This window comes from Cyprinus carpio, chromosome B23 (assembly GCF_018340385.1).
Source record: "Cyprinus carpio isolate SPL01 chromosome B23, ASM1834038v1, whole genome shotgun sequence".
Taxonomy (NCBI): Eukaryota; Metazoa; Chordata; class Actinopteri; order Cypriniformes; family Cyprinidae; genus Cyprinus; species Cyprinus carpio.
Window position 1 is genome coordinate 4,767,304 of NC_056619.1, and position 19,985 is coordinate 4,787,288.

At 38.0% G+C, this 19,985-nt stretch overlaps 1 pseudogene; it reads left to right on the plus strand.

Annotated features, from left to right (window-relative positions):
- Positions 1–17,975, plus strand: part of LOC109065328 — a 36,253-nt pseudogene extending 18,278 nt beyond the window's left edge.
- The last annotated feature ends 2,010 nt before the right edge of the window (positions 17,976–19,985 follow it).

Consider the following 19,985-nt stretch of genomic DNA (forward strand, 5'->3'; position numbering starts at 1 on the left):
AAGGGACAATTAATTTGTAAGGCAGAATCAGAAACTCATGTCATTTTTGCACAAGAGTTTTATTAACTAAACACTAACAAAAACAAGTCTAACAAACAAACAAACATACATACACTCACGCGTGCATAAAAAAAGGGGAGCTAAAATTGATAAATGAAGCCATTAGAGAAACCTAAGAATACTGTCATGGAAAGAGTCAGTTAACCACCTGAGTAAAACCATCAGCGCCATTTATAATGGGGTCTATAGCATATATTAAACCTCTGTTTCATATAGTTAAATGTACAATACTTGCATTGCCTTGGTCATTGACGAGAGTCCGGATGCAGTCTCGTATGAAAGTCTTAATGGTTTCAAGGTTTCGGACTTGCGATCACATTCTTCCAGATTTGAAGAGTGATGAATTCCAAAGATGTTCTGACTCTATGGTGATTGGGAGTTTCTTCCCAGTGGAAAGTGAAAAAGAGCTAAGAGAGACATCAGCTAAGATCCTAGGATCTTTAGTGAATGGAAAGTCAAGGCCGAGGCCTGGCAGGAACTTAGGGTGTCCTTAGAAGACTAGCTCAACATCCCCATCTTCTCAGAATCTAACAGAACCACTGATTGAAGGTGGGTCAATGATGTGAGGCCTTTAAGGTCTGAGAAGATTCATGCCTCTCAGGATGGGCTCGTCCAATGAGAAAGGCTGAAATTCCAAGCGGGGGGTTGGACATACTAGAGAGTTTTACGGCCCTTTGTCTGAGAGCATGGTAATTTGCATATGGTACTTGATTGGGTGTTGATGCAAAATTACTAAAGATTCTTAGAACACTAATTTATCGCCTATGTACCAACATATAATATACACTCCCATTTAGATCATCAGAAGACAAATTCATAGATACTAAATAATTGGATACTGATTGGACTAATTGGATGCTTAACATGGTAAGATTACATATAGGTAAGATTACATGAACGAGTGGTTCTATTATAAACATGCATAAAACAGTATACAATACAAAAGACAATATACAACAGTAACAGTAACAACATACACAATGACCTGAATTATAAGTGTGTTCATTCAAAGAAAGGTTTTCCTATGAATTAATTAGAGAAGAGTCCATTTTTATGGGCATTATGTGTCTGTTTTAGAGAGAACGGAGTAGGAGGAAGATTCTGTCTACATACTTTTGGGTCGTAAAATTTTATCTTATCTGGCAGGGGGGTCCTGGTTGCAATGGTAACCAGGGGCCTGGTGTCATTCGCAGACATCCTGGCACCCAGTATGTATAGTGGGTGAGGGGTCTGTGACAATTTGTTAATCTAATGAATAATTGATTTGTTAAATCTAATGAAAAATGGTTTGTCTGATTGGTCCAAATACTACAGATATGATAAATTTCATCCCCTGGATGAGTCAGTGGCCGCGCATCTCCCCCTGTCCGTGGCCATCGACTGGAAGGCAAAGCCCACCCACCTGTCCAAGGCGTGCAGGGCGACTTCAGTGCTCGCTGGAAGGGCCTACTTCTCTGCTGGACAAGCGGCCTCTGTGCTTAACTCCGTGGCGGTCCTCCAGGTCCTTCCAGAAAATGGACGAGTCTGAACCGGACCCCACAGCTTTCAAAGAGCTATGAAGTGCCACCGACCCGGCTTTACGCGCCACAAAGATGACAGCTCAGGCGATCAGTCGATCCATGGCCAGCCTTGTGGTGCTCGAGTCTCTGGTCTCCCCCTCTGGCCTGTTTTAAACCTGTGGTTGAAGGGTTTGCAGAGCGATTCACTGCTGCACAGAAGTCTTCCCAGGCAATGCGACATTTCTTGCCAAAAGGATGGCGGCCTAAGGCCCATCCTCAATTTCAGACACCTGAACTGCAATCTCATGAGACGGCCATTCAGGGTGATTACATTGAAGCAGATCATCTCACAAGTGTGCCCAGGGGACTGGTTCTTTTTGCTGGATCTGAAAGATGCCTACTTTCACTTCCAGATAGCCCCCAACCACAGGCAATCCTTGAGATTTCCTTTGAGGGAGTGGCATATCAGTACATGGTCCTTCACTTTTATGAAGTGCATGGATGCGGCTCTTTCCCTGCACAGACAGATGGGAATCCGCATCCTTAATTATCTCGATGACTGGCTCATCCTGGTCCAGTCAGAGAACGAGCTATAATCCCACAGATCCTTACTCTTCAGCCACTTGGAGTGCCTGGGACTCAGGGTCAACTTTGCCAAGAGTGCTGTCCCCCAGCCAACAGATATTGTTCCTGGGAACAGTTCTTGACAGCCCGAATGAGGGGGGTAGTCACACCAGATCGTTCACTGGCTATTCGGCAGCTCGCGGCCTTGTTCAAAATTGGAGCCATTCGCCCTCTCAAGTCGTTTCAGCAGATGTCGGGCCTAATGGCCTCTGCGTCTCCAGTACTTTAGCTGGGCCTGCTTTGCATGTGGCCCCTTCAGTACTGGCTGAAACCACAAGTTCTGTCCCACGTCTGGTGCCATGGACACATGTGTGTCAATGTGAGCAGGGCCTGCAGAGCCCTCCTTTCGAGCCGCTACAGTCCATTGACCTTTGTACCCTGATGCTAAAAACTGTTCTGCTACTGGCGTTAGCATCGGTAAAGCGTATAGGGTGATCTGCTTGGCCCCCACTGGGTTCCAAGGCTGTACGATATTTTCTTGGAACGATTACTTAGCGTCGGGCTGACCGGCTTCCCGTGGGGCTTCCCTGCAATTACTTGGTCCCTCTGGGCCCTTGGTGCTCAAGGCCAATTCTAGCATTAGTCGTTCCTCTAACATAGCACATAGCTGCTCAACTCAGTCGTCACTTAAGTCCTATGGTGAAGTGCACGCTTGTATAGCCAGATGCCCCGCCCATATTGGTGGGCTCTGGCGAGCTGTGCCGCCATAGGCTTGTGCAACTCTGCTGCTGAGCCATTGGTTCGTTTTTAATACACTGCACGAACCAGTGGCCGTGCAGTTACACTGCGTGATTTAAAAAGGCTTCAGTATTCAGAGAAAAAGATTTTTCCCCAAAGCGTCTTAAGCAGATGCAGTACTCGTTCCTGTATCTCAGGGAACTGAGGTTACATTAGTAACGGAGTACGTTTCTTACAAACACACAGCTCTACAATATGTTAATTCATGGACTGGAGTGGTGTGGATTACTTTTGGATTATTGTGATGTATTTATCAGAATCTCATTCTGACAGCACCTATTCACTGCAGAGGATCCATTGACAGGCAAGTGATGCAATGCTACATTTCTCCAAATCTGATAAAGAAACAAACTCGTCTACATCTTGAATGGATGGAGGTTGACTAAATTTACAGCAAAATTTCATATTTGGGAAAATTATTCCTTTAATTTTTTATTCTGTCTCACTTCTGATATTTTTGATGGATTTTTCCACTAAGATTGTTGCAGCACTTTTTGGGTTTGCCTTCAGAACATGTGTGATGCAGCCTTAGTTTTTGTTAAAATTAGCTAAAAAGTGCTGCCTATGAAGGCCACTCATTAGATTTGGGTACAGAGCCACAGAGTATGACAGAAGCTTTGCATAAGGCTAAGAAACAGAAGCAGACAGCGGAGAGAATTAGATGGAATGACTTGTTTATGTCTGGCAGTGTTGATGTGCTTTCGCAGTGCCAGAGATCTGAAAACACCAAAGAGTGTGGAGATAAGAGGAGTGTAATGAGCCTTAGATCAATAACACACACACACACACACACACACACACACACACACACACACACACACACACACACACACACACATGCACGTGGGCGTACACATTTGAGGTCACATGTGCTGGATATGGCAGTTGAGTAGCAACCAATGGTGCAGTGATCTGGCAACCTCCAGTGCCCTAATCACAGTCAGTGTTAATGCACCTGTAGCACCTCATGATTCAGATGCAATTTTGGAAATGATGCTGTGATTACAGAATGATTTCACAACTCATCTCAATGTGTAAAAACATAACATATTTCAGTGCTTAACATGCAATAACTCACTGCAGGGTTCACTATAGAATCAATCACAACAAAAAGAGAATGTAAATATGCATTATGATTCTGTATGTTAGACCTTTCCCTAGGGCTGCACGATAATGGTAATGGTTACACAGATAACTATTTTGATGATTATTTTACTTAAAAAATTATAAACGTTAATATTAATCAAAATTGTTGTCATTTAAGACATTTCTTCATAATTTCATATAAGCACCAATCAAGAGAATATCAACTTAAATGCATTGTTTATTTTAGCTCATCTCGTTTACTGATTTATTATATTTATCATATACACTGACATGCTCTCTACCTTATGAAAACTGGTATAACAAATCTTCTAAAGCTAAATCAAAAGCTAAGAAAGTGAAGACATTAATTTTATTTCAAATAATTGCAATTAATATTTAATATTTCCAATTACAGTAATTCTGTTTTTTTTTTTTTTTTGGTAGAAGTTCAGCAGTCAGATGTTTGCCAGACCTTAACTGTAAAAAAACAAAACAAAAAAAAGTAGCAACCTTTTTTTTTTGATATAAGATTGAAATTAAATTAACATTATAGCTGGTGTCATACCAAATTACATTGTTGTGACAAACGTGACACTAAAATAAGAGTTTTCACTTAAAAAAATAAATAATTTTAATATAATTTTACAGTCTTTTTCTTTAAAATCAAAAAAATTAATGTCAGTGATATCTGTTACATCTTTTCCCTGTATATAGTAAGGAAACTTAATGTTAACCAATTAACAAGTTTTGGCAGTAGATTTTTACAGTCGTTTACTGTTAAGATTTTTTTACAGTCACTTTCATTTGCAAAGAATATCTCAGTAAAGATGGCTAAACTCCAACAACATACTGTTTGATTATGCCTAATTCATCTAGATTAGCAGAAATTGTGATTTTGTGGTTAAAATTCGATTTAGTGAAGTCCTATGTGTTCCCATAATATTAAGATTAAAAAATATATATATCAGTAACATTTTTTCTTTTTTTCAATAAAATAAATTAATACTATACTACTATAATACTATACTATAAATGATTAATTATTAAAATTGAATGGTACGTTTATATGTTTTATTATGAATGCTTTCACATGGATTGCTCAATCGTTGCAGTGTGTCTGTGAACGGGTCTCTAGTGAGTTTGAGATGTTGGCGATCTGATGGCCATTACAGCAGAATCAAGAGAACAGAGTCTGTGTTTCCTCACACATGACACTTCTCTCACCGTCTCCCTGTGGATAAATCTGGGGCCATAATGTACAGCAAACATGCTTATTTCTGCATGACCTTTTAGGAAATGAAGGTCTGATAAAGCCATTAAACAGAGGTTCAAGTGTTTGGCCTTTGACCTTAATCAGGAAGCGCTGCTGATCTTACGCTTCCCCTCGTGTAAATGTTTGATTGCGTCTCCCAGCAGATCTCTGTTGTGTTGTCTGTTTAGTGTCAGACGACACCTGGATCTTTGCTTTTCTACGTCTAATTTAGTTTTATGTCTTTTGTAATAAGACACACACACACAAACACAACAGTTACTTCTGGTTCTCTTATTGGCTGAGAGTCTTTCCAGCTATGCAGTATTTTACCAGTATCAGCATGGGAACTGATAATATGTTTATAAAAAAAAAAAAAAAAAAAAAAGGCTGACGCTTTGACTCAAGTTTATAACATGTAAACACTAATGTTTATTTTTGCATTTATTTTCTTTGGTAAAACAGACATTTATTGTACTGTCACTTTTGATCAGTTGAATATGAATGAAGTAGCCGAGACTGTTTCTATAAACAGGATGGAGAGAATATCTTCTATCTGGCTGTTGATGACATTGAGATGGATACAGAGCTTCTGATTGGCTACCTGGAAAGCGATATGAAGGAAGAAGAGGAGGACCTTGAGGAAGATCAGGACATCCAAGATGAAGATGGGAACAGTACAGAGAGCAAACACCTCAGTGCAGAAACAGATATGTGTTTAGTGTCTTTCTAAAATGGATAATGAATGACTGGTTTTATGAGCAATTTACACAGAAATGTGAGATTGGGTCTACAGATAGCCATCTAGATCACAACAGTTTGGCATAAATATAATGACATAACAATAATACTCGTTATGAATAAATACATAGTTCATGGTTCATTGTAGTCTAATGGCCATGTAGTCATTATTGTGTCGAAAAGCAGCAGTAAAACAATAATTCAAAATCAGTTCTGCATATCCATTATCAGGAACTTAGGTGTAGTTCACCAAAAAATGAAAGTTTCCTAAAAATAACCTCACCCTCAGCCAATCCAAGATGTAGATAAGTTTGTTTTTTCATCAAATTTGGAGAAATGTAAGATTGCATCACTTGCTCATCAATGGATGCTCTGCAGTGAATGGGTGCCGTCAGAATGAGAGTCCAAACAGCTGATAAAACATCACAAACATACACAAGTAATCCACACCACTCCAGTCCATCAATTAATGTCTTGTGAAGAGAAAAGCTGCATGTTTGTAAGAAACAAACCCATCATTAAGATGTTTTTAACTTGAAATCATCACTTCTGGCCAAAATATGAGTGCATAATAACATAATAAAAAGTCCATCTCACGTTGTCCTCTCTTATCAAAATCCACCAACATATTTGTTCAGATTTGTTTTGTTTTAGACTGTTTTCGTTTGGAATCGGTGCTTGATCTGTGCATATCGCTCTATTGATTCACACAACTTATTATGCCATTGTATTAGGTTTTATGATAAGTATGGCAGCATTATATCAGCCAATGCAAAACTCGTATCAGCCGAGCACTGGTTCATAAAGTACATTTAATTGTGTCTGTGTGTGTGTGTGTGTGTGTGTGTAGAGCTGGTAATTAAGAAGGAAGATAACCCATGTCTGCTGTGTGAGAGCAGCTTCCCCAGTGAAGAAGTGTTAGCTGAACATCTTCAGAGTCTTGATCAGAGAGGAAGTACAGAGGACAAAGAGTTCAAATGTCACTCCTGCGGAAAAGAGTTTCCCGTCAAACAGGCCCTTCAAGGCCATGTCAGTACCACACACACACACAGAGACACTTTCACAATGTCTCATGTATTAATGCTGATGCCCTGTTGATTTGGAGTGTTCTTCACTGTACAGAGAGCTCTGCTTCATCAGGGAGACCCTTCGAAAGCTCATCAGTGTGTCCTGTGTCACAGCACCTTCTGTTCAGAGTCCAGGTACATCAATATTTAGTCGTTACCAATCTAATATGCGATCCCTGTTTTCATGATCCCCTGAATATCCCGTTTGACTCGGAAATATGCCACATTTCAGAAGAGAGCAACTAAAATTGAGTGTTTTTATGTGCAGTTTTGAGCAGTTAAAGAGGTGTGTAAAGGAGACAGATGGTTCATCTGTAAGGTTGAGGGCTGTGGGAAAAGATTCAGGAGTAAAGACGCCCTGAAGAAACACAAAGGCAACGTCCACACAGGTTGGTCACACACACACACAAACATGCGAGAGAGAAATTACCCGTCTGTAATGAGAGTCTAATCAGCGGCTGTTTAACATCTTCATTAATCTCTTCATTTCTGAGCCGCTCTTCATCCCCTCTGTCTGTCAGATAAACGCTAAGCGCGCCCTCCCTCTCTGCACTCATCTTTTCACCAGACTCTCAGCGCGTCTGTCTCTCTGCCAGAAGCGCACACATCTGAGAAAATGAGTCAAAGACCCCTAATCGGCTGTGTTATTGTCAGTAATTATAATTGGACCGTTTAGCCACATGCAAGTGAATCAGTCATTTGCAAATGAATCCAAACAGTAAGCTAAACGATTAAGTTTATGGAACGATTAAGCCTCGGCGCTTGTGAAAGTGCTTACAGCTACATTAATGATTGTGTGTGTTTTGCTATAATAAGAGTCTTTAAAGTGGACATGGAAAACAGGATGCTGTTTTGAAATAAAGGCTTGATGTAAATTTCCCTGATCCAACCAAACGTCTTTTCTGTTGTTCTGTTCATTCTGGGCTGTAAATATAATCTCAGTCAAGTTTTCAGACAGAAAATTAAGCTAAATGGTTTACAAGTAGATATGTTATGATTAACAAGTCTTTATGCACTTTGCATGCCAACAACTTGACAACTTCTAATTTAGCTTACCTGTTTATTGCCAATAAAGTTATTGTATTTAGAGTTATCATTAGTGTGAATTGTTTGCAATGAATTTTATGTTGTTCATTTCAATAACTTCTAACCATGTCATTAAAGCCAACCCAAGAAGCACTCTGGATGTTAAAATACTCTCACAATCACAACTAATGTCACATTTGTCAATGTACGATGAAATCTGTTTTCTCTGTTTTCATTTACTCACCCTCAAGTTGTTCCAAACCTGTATGAGTTTCTTTCTTCCGTAGAACACAGAAGAAGATATTTTGGAGAATGCTGTTAACAAACAGTTGCTGGTCCCCGTTGACTTCCATTGTATTTTTCTTCTGTACTATTGAAGTCAACGGTGACCAGAAACTGAAGGAAGAAACACATATTAAAGGTGAACAAATGAAGAGTTTTTATTTCTTGGTGAACTATCCCTTTAAAATTGATCAGTAAGCCAGTATGCTAAAATTAATCAATCACAAGAATTTTAAAGAAGCAATACAATAGAGATACAAAAAAACAATATTAATGAATAATAATAAAAATAATAATTGTCTGTGAGAAGATGGGAAATGTACACTAAATTCTGACGTTTTTGCCACAAGAAACATTGCCTAAGATTAAAGTGTCTTTATTACTGAATAAAATGCTACAAAGTGTAGAATATACCCTTTTAAAGCATTTTAAAATACCAGTGCTTTAAGAACTGTTTTTGAGGTGTCCACTTCCTTTTCCATGGGAAATACGTATTAGCTGACCTTTCACCCCTGTTAAATATAGTTATTTTCGTTTTGGTGTTGTACTTCATTGTGAACCAGGAACTGATTTATGTAAGGGCTTCCTGATGTTTATTTGGAACTGATGCAGTGTCTCCATTAGCAGCTCCTCATGCCATCAGGATGTGTCCTGCTGCTCATGTGATGTATGATCTTTGTGTGTGTGTGTTTGTTTGTGTGTGTGTGTGTGTGTGTGTTTAGGGAGTGCTCGCAGGAAGTTGGTATGCACCATCTGTAATAAGAAGTGCTCATCCTCACTCAACCTGCAGGAGCACCGCAAGGTCAGATCATTCCTTCATAAATCTCCTCTTATCGTTCATCCAGTCCATCTCTTCATATTTCTTACCGTTTGCTCGTCTATTTTGGCTTTAATCTTTCTCCTCTGTCACGCCATCTATCCGTCTGTTCTTTCTCTGGCCTGGTCTCAAATTGCACCCTCAGCAGTTGCAGTCCAGACTTTAGCACTAAAGGAATTATGCAAATCAGGTAATGTAACGAACATGTTCAAAACTCTAATACTGAACACAATTTGCACCACGTACAGTAATTCGCCATCTTGCAGGCTTGATTTGAGTGCTTTGCTGTGAAGGATGTAGCAGATGATTAAGATCTGACATACTTTGCAGGGACCATAGAGCGCCATTGATCACATTTGTGAATAAAACACAATTATGAGTCTATGATTCTGTGTAAATTATTATTATTATTATTATTATTATTATTTTAGTTTTATTTTTTTACGTAAAAAGGAGCCATATTTGCAACTAAAAGTATGACAGTGACTTAATTTAAATGTGTTTGGTGCAGCACTGTACTAGCTCAAATATCATTAAATTAAACTTACTTTTATGAGATTTTCCAAGAGAAAAATTTGAATTAAAAAACAGAATATGAGTAATATATGAGTCTCTGATGTTTGTTAATTAAAATGTTTAATTAAAATGTTTGTATGTTTATCTCACAATTCAGACTTTTTTAAAATTGGAATGGCCTGATAAACTTGCATTTCCAACTTTGTTTTCTCAGAATTGCAAGATACTGCGAGATAAACTCACAAATGTGTGTAATAAAGTCAGATTTGTGAGATATAAAATCACAATTGCATGTTATAAAGTCATAATTGCATGTATAAAGTCACAGTTGCATGTAAAAAGGTCACAGTTGTGAGATATAAAGTCAGAATTGCATGGGACAGTCACAATTGCATGTAATGAGTGAGAATTGCTAGACATAAAGTCACAATTACTTGTTATAAAGTCAGAATTACATAATATAAAGTCGCAGTTGCGTGTTATAAAGTCAGAATTGCTTGACATAAGCCCTATTCGCACGGAATATCTCCCGGATACCCAGATGTCAAGGGTTTGAGCGTGCCGTTCTATGGTTCAGATGGATTAAAAAAAAAATAATAATTATATAGTTTCTTGCGCTGTGTCATTTACATTTCACCAGGTTAAAATAACATCTCAAGCTTTATGCTTGATTTATTTGTAACACATTAACCTCAAAACCTTTTTAGCTTTTTCTTTCTGCAAATTGTATGGTGTAGCGATTTGGCAGCACCCAAAATACTATCAAACACTCCAACGCAGCTCCATTCTTCGCGAAAGATCGATAAAAAGGCGCATAGGTAAAAAAACCTCGAAAAATGATATATGAGTCAGAGATGTTGATTCGCACGGGACTAATATTATCACAGGACCTCGGTGTTCGCCGAAATATGGTAGGTCTTTTGCGGGGGAATTTTTACTTTACAAATTACAGACATGGCCGATTCGCACGGGATTAAGTTCACAGACAACCTCCACAATTATTACAATACTAATCCCGTGCAAATAGGGCTATAGTCACAGTTGCGAGATATAGTCGTAATTGCATGCTATAAAGTCAGAATTGCATGATATAAAGTGGCAATTGTGTGTTACGAAGTTACAATTGTGTGTAAGAAAGTAAGAGTTGCAATATATAAAGTCGCAATTGTGTTATAAAGTCAGAATTATGATATATAAAGTTTCAATTGCAAGTTATGTAAACTCACAATTCTCACTTTGTTTCTCAGAATTTCAAGATACAACCTCACAATTGCAAGTTATAAAGTCAGAATTGCAGGATATACAGTAAACTCGCAATTCAGACTTGTTTTCTCAGAATTGTGAGATACGTCAAGTACACCATTTAGGATGATGCCTCATCTCTTGGATCTCACTTGAGTTCTCGACTTTTTTTGGCTGCTGTCTGATCCATTTATGTACTTCTGTCCTCATCTGTTTCATTGTTTTTGAAAAGATGGCAAAAATAAGAAACATAGCCGTCTTAGACTCTGGTTTGCTCTTGTATGCCATCCATCTCTCTCTGTCTCTCAGCTGGAGGTGGGCTTCATGTTGATGTTGTAAGGTTTTCCACTGGTGTGAGTGTGTACAGAAAGTTCGTCTTTTGTTTCACAAGCTCATCCATGTGGCCCTCGTGAAATTTAAGAGTTGGGGAGTCCAGACTGCCCAACCTTCCTGCTGGCGTCAGGGTTCCTCTGCAAAAAGACCAGAGGAATATCAGACAAATGGCTTCATCACCATCTCCAAATCACCACAAATGTCAGAGCTCTGAAATGGTTCCTGGTCCATTTTCTCTTGGGAAGATTTATGGATAGGCTGTGTGGGCGTCCTATTCAAATCTATATACCACTTTTAAGATGCTTTTCAATGAAACCGCAGCGCTAAACTTTGGCAGAGCGAGTTGAGAGCGACAAATGAAGGTAATTTGATTTTCTGACTGAAGGAGGTAGGTGAAGAACCACAATTCAGGTTTAATGTTCTTACGATTGGAATGCATCCCAAGCTTCCACTGCTCCACCAAACCAACATCCCGCTCTGTTTTGGCCTGGAGAATGCTATCGTCACTCTCTTTGCCTAAACTTGACGTAAAACAGGCACTTCCTCCTGTCAGCGTTCACTCATCAGCAGTTATTAGCGCAGCCGTTCTGAGAGCGAGCCTTTCCAGTCGCAGCTGTCCGGATTTGGCTTCAACCTGCAAGAGCGTCATGCTGCTCTGGTGTGCGTTTCTGATTGTTCGGCAGCGGTCAGTCTCTCTCGAGAGGAAATGCTAATGTTTCTGTAAAATTCTTCCCGCGGGTGATGTTAAATCCAAACCTGTTTGGCTCTTCTATGTCATTTTGTTTTATTGGACACTTTCTTGCTCAAAGATGCATCCAAATGATTTAATATTATGTTATTTTAGAATGTTTTTATAATATTTCTGCCCAGGCTCATTGGAAATACGTGGTTCTTCCTAAATTTCTGTACAACTCAAAACACATACAAATCACTGCAGTTTCTAGTTGAAATGAACACTAGAGGCAGTACAACTCTGTTCATTTTAATTAGTTTTCTCACAAATTATGATTTACAGGGCGAGAGTTCTGATTAAGAAAGCCTAATTTTTGCACAATATGTTATGACTTCAAAACAATATTAACATGCTGTGAGAGTTGACACTTTTGAACATTAGCGTCACATATACAGCTTCATGTGTATGGATTTTCTAACGCAATTTGCTCGGTAGCTCATGCCATACAGCATTGCTCTTGTGAGCTGAAGCACTCCGATATGAATCCCATGTAACTACGGGTCGACAAAACAGCTCAAACCCACATGTAAGGAAGTTAAAATACCACAGTTGCATCAGCAAATGTGTTTTTAGAGCATTCGTCAACACTATTGGTTAGGTTCAGGGTTTGGTTTGGTGTAGGCGGTATGTTATTTTCCAACACGATAGAGCATTATGGTGTGTGCACACCAAAAGCAAAAAAAAAAAAAAAAAGGTGACGTGACATACAGCCAAGTATGGTGACCCATACTCAGAATTCATGCTCTGCATTTAACCCATCCAAAGTGAACACACACAGCAGTGAACACACACCCGGAGCAGTGGGCAGCCATTTATGCTGCGGTGCCCGGGGAGCAGCTGGGGGTTCGGTACCTTGCTCAAGGGCACCTCAGTCGTAGTATTGCCAGCATGAGTCTCGAACCCACAACCTTAGGGTTAGGAGTCAAACTCTCTAACCATTAGGCCACGACTTCCCCATAAATAAATGTATTTATTTGCGTGAGTATGTTACATACAAAGTCAATCCAAAGATGGGCATAGATGCAAATTTGCACCAGGAGAAGTGAATGACATGAATTTGGGATGTGATTGCCACAACCACACGATAAACGCCTCAATCGCATCTTCCACACAAGTTCAAAATTTTCTAAAACTTGAGTAGAATAGTTGCATAATGTCACGCAAGCCAATCAGCGAAGAGCTTAATGAAACGTCCAGTGTGACACGTCCAGTTGTATCAAAAAATGAAGGAAAGCATTACACAATGATTTTATTTTGGCATGTGACACGGACAAAATTTGTAATCTAGAGCGATAACGTGATGCGAATAATCACTTCGCTTTTAGCCATTAGCATTAGCCTTTTAGTAACACTTCAGCTTCGGACATTTGAATTTTGAACCGCCGAAATACATGTCTGAAGCAGAGTAATAAAAAAGTGGCTACAGTCAAGTAATAAATGTTTTAGTGCCATTAATTGGACATTTCACTTTGAAACTGCTGTGAAAAGTGTAGTATGCGCATGTACGTGATGTCGATGTTGCAGTAGGATGAATTATATCTATCAATTTAGTATAAACTTTATTCTTTATCAAAAGAAAGTTAGTTGAGAATCTGATCTATTAACATTTTAGATAATGTATGCATAGTTAACACATTTACCTTTTTTAACTCATTGATGGAATAATTCTGGCATTATAGGTCTAACAAAAAAAAAAAAAACTCCCCCACAGGATGATAAATTTAGGTTTTATTTAAGTAGAATGAAGTTTAAATGTCTGTGGCCTTACTTAATGTCCTGGACTGCCCGATATACAAACACAGTTTGGCCGTAGACCTTTTTACCAGCTTTCCATCCATCTCCATCTTTGTCTGCGTAATAGATGTCAAGTCTTCCTTTTTGCACCAGACCATGTCCATCCGACTGCAGGTCGTTCATTAGAAAGCCTGTGAATATGATTTACTCTGTGAGAAGTAGAAACTTGAAAGACTCTGTAGAGTCTCTTCCACATGCAGACAGCTTCTCTATACATTCATAAACTGGCATGAGAAGATTACAAGTGCCAAGCATTTCACAGAAAACTAAGCCATCAGAGCTGTGCTGCAGAGCTTGTAGCTCTGCACTCAGTATTTATAGACACAAAGAGAAGATCTTAGTAATGAGTTTCAGTGCTTTAATAGAGTGACATTTCAAATTAAATGACTATACAAAATCAGATATGTTCACAGTAGTGTCGGGTAAGATGGACCAGTTTTTCATAAAATAATAGTTTATTCAAAAATGGAAATTATGTGATTTATTTTATTTATCCTCGTGTTGTTCCCAACCCACAACATTTCTGTTTGTTCAAAACACAAATTAAAATATTTTTATTGAAACCTGAAAAAATTCTGTCCCTCAATTGAAAGTCAATTCCACCAAAATTTGGATGCTTCAAAAAGTATATAATTCAATTCAATTCAATTTTTACGATACAAATCGATGCAAAGCAACTTTACAGAAAATTAAGATTCTACAATATTTAATAGTAGCTTATCAGTGGTGACATAAGGAGCAAACAAGTACAGTTGATCTTCCATTTACATATGTGATGTCCTCAATACATGTATGCTGATTAACGTTTACTGTAAATGTCATCAATGTTTATATGAATATGGATTGCTTTTACAATGTCTTTATGAACTTCTTTGATCGTCAAAGTTTTGGTGCATTTTGTGAGACAGCTTACCCACTGGCACATCTTACCCCACCCTACCCTGTATAAGTCTATATAGGTTCTCACACAGATGATGTTTAAACATAATATTTACTTGACATCTTAACTTTTAACAAAACACAATTTTAAGGAGCCATCACTGCAAAAAGGGCAATAAAATACCACTGGAAAAATCCCTCAGATTTATAGCTGGAGCACATTTTTTGACAGCAACAGATTATTCACAGTTGTATAAAACTTCAGTGGGTGTTTAATTGGACAATTACTTTGTGTAAAACCACTACATAGTTTCAACAGTGCAATCTGAGCAGGACTGTCAATTTTAATTTATACAGTGCTACTAATTGCACTAGAACGACAGTAGCTCATACAATTGCATATATCACAGCAACAACCTGTAGTGGGAAAGTCTGTGAGAACAAGACTGTTTTTATATTACACTGTATTGTGCACAAAGCTTGAAACAAGAAAACAATTGCACACGCTCCCAGAATGCTCAAGTTATTGAAGTTCATTGAATCGGCTCATTCTTAAAGTTCTAAAATGATTGTTCATTTGAGTCATCACTCAATAGTGTTCACTCCAGCATGTAACAAATTTTTATCGATATTTAATGAAGTATACTAATGTTCACGCTTGATGTTAAATTTGCTGCTGTCTCTTTAAATGGCTTCAGTGTTGGTGGCTTTATGTTAGTAGTTTGATGTGCAGCCAACTAAACTTCAAAAGAGTTAGTAGCTACAAATTTCTAATCATTTAAAGTAGTTAAACTAAATTATTAGAAGCTTGTAGCTTGGAAAGATAGTGTTTCAAAGTACTTCAACACTGGTTTTACATCACGTACTGTGACACATGTGGCGCCTTGTTTTCACCATACTGGATGAAGCAGCAGAGAAAATTTGACAGGTTTATTATTGACCGTTTATAATTTTCAACGGAAAGTGACTGGCTGGAGTACACAGTCATTTGTACCTCCTGATTCCCTGTGAGAAATTGAACTGAAATCTTCAGACAGACTGAAATGTGAACATTTTTCAGCCGAAGTGCAGAATTGTGTTTAGCAGCGGAGTTATTCAAAACCGCTCAGAAGTTTAATTACATTTCCATCTGTCCGTGTGTGTGTGTGTCGTCCTCTGTGAGTTGGGTTAAGGATATTTTCAAGGTCACACACCAAGAACAGGCAACTAAATCCCACCCAAGAGTTCAACAATCACCCTCAACGGCCCATTAAAAGACCTCAGATGTGTTCTGGTCATTACGTTCATACACAGAGCGCTCGATTCTGGTCTGGTCTGTCAGTGTGTTGTACTTTGTGGTTACTAAACACAATTGTTGACACTGAAAATTCACAGTTTGAAAGTTATCTACACAATGGAATTGAACGGTAACCAAAATTGTTTGGTTCAAAATATCTTTGCAAAAGATTTCACATAAATGTTTGAAGCGGCATGAGAGTGAGTAAATGATGACAAAAATCTTATTTATTTATGAATTTATATATATATATATATATATATATATATATATATATATATATATATATATATATATATATATATATATATATATTTCACTTTCACAGTATTGTTTTGTATTTTTTTGTACTTATAAAATACCTTTTTTTGTGTGTGTGTGTGTTTTCAGGTTCATGAGATATTTGACTGTACTGACTGTGATAAAAAAGTTAATCTCCACGAATCTGTTGAAGCGACACATGATCACACACTCTGGTAAACAACATACACACATACAATTAGTGTAATTACACCAGCAAAAGCTAGTTTACTAAGATGTTGTATTTGTGATGTGTGTGCAGAAAAGCGTACATACACCTGTGACATCTGCAGCCGAAGCTTCAAGCGTCTGGATCAGACCGCGGCTCACAAGATCATCCACAGTGAGGATAAACCCTACAAGTGTAAGTGGTGCTGGAAGGAGTTCGCCCACCGCAACGACTACAAGAACCACAAGAAGGTACCAGTCAGTGTGTGTGTTTGTTCTTGATGTCTTGAGAGGCATTCTTTTGTTCCAGTTCAAAGTCAGGCAAAGTGGAAGAATTAAACAGGGAATACATATGGTTGGACAGACAGATCGATCCGACAGATTTTTGGCCAAATAAACTGCTGGCATCTTATCTTAATGGAGATCTGGAGCCCAATCAGCCACTGTGGAGCCTAATCAAAACCTTCAGCCTAAACCTGACCCGTGGTGACCCCACACGACCCCTGACCTTTACACCCTGCAGATAACATTAACCCCAAAACCCCACACAGCTCTGAACACAGAGAGAAAAGAAAACAAAGCAACATTCAGAACTAGAGGGATAATAAGACAACATTTGCTTTCCTAATAAATGACTCTAATCAACAATAAATTGAAACTTTTTTCTAAATATGATAACATTCTCTGCTTTTGCTTTTTTATTTTTTTATTTTGCGTCTTATTGATTTGACCAAGGAAACGTAACATTCACTTCATTTTTACATTTTGAACTAAAAATGAGTGGTACTTTGCTTGTACAGTTTTGCTGATGCTATTGTGTGCAAGGTCAGGAGTTTCCAAAGTTTTTGATTCCAATGTCCCTCAGATGTGATGATAATTAAAATGGGACCCCTTCCAAAATAAAAGGACAGCATTACATTTACATGTATAAAACTCATTATAATACTATTTATATTATATATAACTAATTATATATCTACTTCTGTGGTTTCTAGGGTGTTGTGGGTGGTTAATAGGTGGCTCATACGACCCAAGTCAATATCGTCCACCAGTGACAGTAAGAAGTCTGAAAAAGTAACACCAACCTTTACTGAACGAGGCACCAAAATATGGTGTTTCATTTTGTTGTTGATTCATTATTGAAACCTTCAGCTTCTTAAATCCCTTCTCTGACCTGTTTTCTGTCTGCAGACTCATTCAGAGGACAGGCCTTTCCAGTGTGAGGAGTGTAAGGCCCTCTTCCGCACCCCGTTCTTCTTACAGCGCCCCCCCCCCCCCCTTATTCATACCAGTAAGTGTCTGTATTTGTGCATATACGAGCCTCTATCGGCCCCCAGCGCCCCTGAACCCTGTCTGTGGGGGCTTCTGGAGCCGACTGGTCCAGGCAGGATGGACCTCAGCGCTGCTCTGCCCAGTCTAGACTGATCACACTGAGATTATTGAGCTGGAGGAATTTCCTGCTGTCCTCCCCAGAGACTCTCAAACACACACACACACACACACATATATATATAAATACTGGGCTAACACTCTTTTATGTATCTGGAGGGCAGGGGTTGCACAGTGGGTTTGAGTGATGTGTGCTGTATTTACAGTATGTGTGTGTGTGTGTGTGTGTGCGTGCGTGTGTGTGGGTGAGATCACTTATGGCCAACTGTGACATAATCTGATCCATCTGTGTCAATATTTGGTTTTCAAATAAAGCTGTTTTTTGTGACTATCTATTAAACACACATTATCGTTTTTAAAAGGCCCGAGTGGCTCAGTAGGGTAAGTCCTTCACAAATATTTCACAAACACCTCCCCCTGTGCATGTGTGTGTGTGTGTGTGTGTGTATGTTTGTAGTCTAGATCATCTTCAGTGCCTTTTGGCATAGTATCATTTACACTAAATCAAAGATCAATATTTACATTGCAGAAGCTATTGACAAATTCACTAGTCTTTTGTTATTATTGGCATTGTGCTTGATCACTTGACCGATTAACAGAAGTGTTATCTCTCCCACCTCCAAAATAAAATTCCAAAATATATATGATTTGCAGATTTCAAGTAAATATGCTAAAAATTTAATAGCTTAAATGTGCATTGCAACTGCTATAAATAAATTGTTTAGCTTATGCACTACCATATATACCATACCATATATATAATACTTTTATTTAGCAAGAGTGCATTAAATTGATCAGAAGTTACAGTAAAGAAATTTGTGTTACATAAGATTTCAATTTCATGCTGTTCTTTTAAATTTTCTATTCATCAAAGAATCTTGAAAAAGAAAATGCCACTGTTTCCACAAAATGCTTAAGCAGCAACTGTTTTCAACATTGATAATAAATGCTTCTTGAGCAGCAAATCAGCATACTAGAATGATTTCTGAAGGATCATGTGACACTGAAGAGTGGAGGAATGATGCTGAAAATTCAACTGCATTGCATTTTATTAAAATATAAAAACTATTAAACTATTAAAATATTAGTTATTTAAAACTAATATTTACTGTATTAACATTAGTTAACTACATTAGTTAACATAAATCAATAATTAAAAAAAAATACTTCTAAAGCATTTATTATTAATTTATTCATTTATCTTTCAACATTTACAAATATTTTTTCAACATTTACAACATATTAAAATCAAAAGTTGCATCTGTTAATGTTATTTAACTGACCTGAGCTAACATGAACTAGCATGACCTTATCGTAAAGTGTTCCCAAAAAAATCTTGCCAACTTAAACTGTGTACTGTAAAACTGCATGATATGCATCTGTTTCAGTCACGTGACGTTTCTGTTCACATATGACTATCAGCAGAGCAAAGTAATGGTGGTGAATACAAAAACACAATGCACTGCACACACACATTTAGATCTGACTCCATTCTGCCCACTTTTAACAATCCAGTCAATGGAAAGATAAAATTAAAACTCATCCTACATTCTGTTTTTATTTTTTTTATTTTTTTTTTTATTTTGTTTCACATAGAAGTCAAATGTATTATAAATGCCACTTCATGATGATTGATTATTGAATGATTCTTTCACTGAAGCAAAATTCTGTATAAAATGACACAGTCACAGTCAGTGGCAACATATTTGATATAGGATTTTGGACCAGCTACCAAAAAATGTTTTAATGCAGAATACTGTTAATGCTTAGGCAAAGAATACAAGCTAGTCTCTCAATATCAGGAGAGCAAATACCACCATCACCTTTCCCAGAATTCAAAGATCTAAAATCAAATCTTACAAGTGGAGTTTCAATACTGACTGAAATTACAAACACACCAACAAACCTTTGTGGATTGTGGACTACAATCAGTTTCTGACCTGCTTACATGACGGAGCAACAGAACGTTCTCATAAGAAGGTATCACACAACCTTATAAGCTCTGATATGTGTCCAGATACCAGCAAAACCACCTCAAGAATAAACCGATTCACTGGCACGGAAAAGAAGTGATGACAAGACTGGCATAGCCGCTCTTTATGGCCATTAATTTAAAGACATTGTTCATAGTCCAGGTTTTTATAACCCAGCATTCAGTCCGTTCTG